The sequence below is a fragment of the Crocodylus porosus genome, unplaced genomic scaffold, assembly GCF_001723895.1.
Source record: "Crocodylus porosus isolate Cpor-Errol unplaced genomic scaffold, CroPor_comp1, whole genome shotgun sequence".
Classification (NCBI taxonomy): domain Eukaryota; kingdom Metazoa; phylum Chordata; order Crocodylia; family Crocodylidae; genus Crocodylus; species Crocodylus porosus.
The window spans coordinates 67,824,167-67,827,682 of NW_017728918.1; the positions used below are offsets into that span (position 1 = coordinate 67,824,167).

The 3,516-nt window shown below is 34.1% G+C and overlaps 1 protein-coding gene across 4 annotated transcripts in view; it reads right to left on the minus strand.

Annotated features, from left to right (window-relative positions):
- Positions 1-3,516, minus strand: part of SYNCRIP (synaptotagmin binding cytoplasmic RNA interacting protein) — a 32,438-nt gene continuing 28,922 nt past the window's right edge. For all 4 annotated transcript variants that reach the window (XM_019537706.1, XM_019537704.1, XM_019537703.1 and 1 more), the window contains one exon: positions 1-3,516. This exon is cut by the window's right edge. The gene's annotated coding sequence lies outside the window, so the exon portion shown is untranslated.

A 3,516-nucleotide genomic window follows, 5' to 3' on the forward strand; every position in this document is an offset into this window, starting at 1 on the left:
AGTTTGAAATTGAATTCAACAAATGATTCCATGTAGGCAAATTATTTTCCCCATAGTGCCAGTTGCAAAATTACAAATTCATGCTTCATACCTGTCCAAGCAGCAGTTTCTAGACCTCTATAGAGAATTTGTGATCTATAGCTTTTTCTCATTTGGTATATTTATTCCCCAATGCTTGCTGCTGCTGGACATCCTCATCAAATACTTGCTAATTTGTAAAAGTAACAATATTCTTGTACTATGACAGGGGCACTAATCAAGTGGAAAGTGAGTTTAGAGAACATATGATAAGTGTCATGCACTGCAATATTTTAATCTTCATTTTCCTTTAAAAGAAGGCTTCTCCCCTTTTTGTTGTAGAAAGCACAAAACAGAATAACTGCCTGACTACAAAGGGGGAACATATAAATCAACTACAAGAACTGCCAAAAACACAAAGTGAACAAAACAGATAAAGATGTTTCAATTAAAGCAGAAAATACATCCATACAGGAGCCTGATTTAAGTTAACAATTTTGAGGTTTGCATTCTTTTCAATTACTTTATTTTTCCTGATGCCTCTACCTCTATGTTCTTTAACAAAAAATATATTTTAGATCTGTAGTGTAAGGAGAGTCAAGTAAATGGAAAAAGTAGTTAAATAGCTTAGATTAAAATAATCATAATAAAAAAACCTTAAGATGTGGAAGGGAATCAGAGGAGTGGTCATCTTCTGACTCCAAACACAAAGTAAGAAGTTTTGAATGATATAAAAACAGGCCTGTATGAATCTTTTCTAGCAAGTGTTAAGAAAACAGAAGTATGATTTAAAATGCCCTGCACTGAAGTGTTTATAAACCAGAAGTGTTAGGCAACAGAGGCTTCTCATTTTTTCACTAATCGAGCTATCCTGTAAATTTTGGAACTCATCTGCACAAGCTACTGTGGAATGTTTACTAGCTTCTACTCTCCACTCTTCGCAAGTATTTCAGTGGGAAAAAACCCTATGAACACAACCACAGATAATATAATACACTAGATAGCAGACAGTTGCCTTCAGCATGCTGATAGAAAGTGTATATTATGTTCATTTATAAACACCATTGTATTCCATAAAAACTGCATTATTGCTGTAGAACATTTCAAGTTTACCAGCACCCAGTGCAACCAAACCAATGCCTTATCTACACACCTGCCCAATCTCTATCAGTACTTAATACTGAAGTTTGTTTTTTCCTTTACACAACTGAATTTAAAGCTATGAAAGCATCTTAACATTTTCTGAAAGCTTCAGTTTTTTCCACAATATTAGTTACCACATGCATTTTACTTCAGCTTTCTGATAGTTTAGCTAAAAAACTGCACCAATATCAGAACAGTGCAAATCATATTTAATTTTAAAAGATATAATGGCTTGAGTTCATAATTATTAAAAAGAACACTGTCAAGATCCTGATAGTTTTATTTACTCACCATTGCTTTCATTCCATGAAAACAAACACACTTTCCTAACAATTGACATTAGCCAGTATTTCCCCCCTGAATTTTGAACAGAGCTGAAATTGATAGATTTGTCCACAATTTCAACCTTACATGCCTCAGTGTCAAATTTTTATGCACCAGTGCCAATTGTTGCAGCTCTTCTAAGAGTCAATTTTTTCAGAGTAAGAGTGGCACTTTGAGCCCATGAAAGCATTTTTCAAAATTTCTCAAGCAATGGAGAGATTTCAAAATTGGAGGACTCCCCCTTCTCCCATGGCCCCCAGTTAGTTTATAACAACTTTATATAGCAAGTCCCAGATTCAGTTTAAACACCTTGACAGTGCTCCTTATAAAACCATATGACAGTAAAAATGCCAGTAGGCATGGCAACCTCTTTGAAGGGAGCATTTAACTCCTTGGCACTGGGAACTGCCAGCACCAAGGATTACATTGAAATTCAAAAATTAAAAACTTAAGGCTACATTTAGCAAACCCACTTTCCATAAGCCTAATAGTCTATCACTTTAAAGTTTTAGAAGCTGATGCAATCTTATACTTTTAGGATCACATGTGAGAAAAAGGAAGAAATTTCTTTAGCACGGGCATTATATGAAACTGGTAGCAAGTGTCTCATTTCACCATCATCCACTTAGGTTTTCTAAGGTTCATAACTGGCAAGGCACATATTTACATATTCCAATGAATACTTGACAATTTTAAATTACACTTCATGTCCCAGCTATCCCAGTAATTGACATACAACATACTAAAATGGTTTATTAAGATAACAAAAAATTCAATTAATGTGAACATACAGGCTATTGGCAACCACTATTCTAAAAATTATGTAATTACAAGTAAACATACCGAAATGTGTGTGGTTCTAAGTTTTTAAACCAGAAGATCTCTGTACTAACACACATTTATATTAATGACACATAAAAAAAATAAAAACTTTATTACAAAAATAAGTTACACTCGCCTCCAGCTTACAGTATAAAACAATTTTATTTGCAGGAATGCAAAATGATTGTTTGCCATGAGCATTTTCAACATATGACATGTCTAATTTTGTTAAAATTTGCATTTACTGGGGAGAACTGGTGTGTATAAAACCTTAATTCAGTATAAGCTTCAATTTAAATTGTGGTGCCTATGGGTATGTAGTATAACTGCAGTATCCCTTTGGGAAGGGGTTTAGGGAAGCTCTTTGTGTCAAGTCCAAATTAAAAATTGTAATTTCACTTATTTTTACCTATATGGAGTTTGGACTTGACAAGTTCTTTTGAAGGGTGATTCAATAGAGGATGCTTCACCACTGAACACTCACTGTCATCAAGGTGCTTTAGAAAATTAAAAACATAGCACAAATGATTGTACTCTACTCTACTCTACAGGTTATCATGATCTGCATAAGAGAAATGGAAAGCTGATCCACATGTTTTTACAGTGATCAGCAATAAGAAATGCACTAATGAAAACAAACCTTTTACCTAAAAAAGCTAACCTACAGCCATATACTATTCTATGATTTATGAAAAACTTCAAAATATCCAAATGTCAGGCTTCACTGTACACTTGTCAGTTTTAGTCTGACCTTTTATAAAGGGACACTGCAGTATTTAGTACAAGTTGCTGATGCACTTTTTTTGAACATCTGATGTCTTACAAAAGTAACATCTTGCTAAACTATTATACATCCAAATAACTACAATATCTGAAGAAGCAAGGCTGCTTTTTCAGCCACAAAATACGACAAAAGCAAGGCCTGTTATGATGGTCATGAGGAAATCTCTTACAAAGCCTCTGAAACTAAAGGCAACTAAGAATGTTACATTTGGTATATTATAATCTTACCCTCATATCATATTAAACAAGCCTTGCTTTTATCTACAAAGATTTTCTATGTACAGTACAGACAGGGTATAGTTCAATCCTCTGCTACTGAGGTAGTTAACCAACCCTTTAAAAAAGGTTCTGAAAAGAACCACTATCTGGAATGCCTGACTAACCAGCTCTGATGATTACACCTGAAACTGCTGTATCTGAACACAA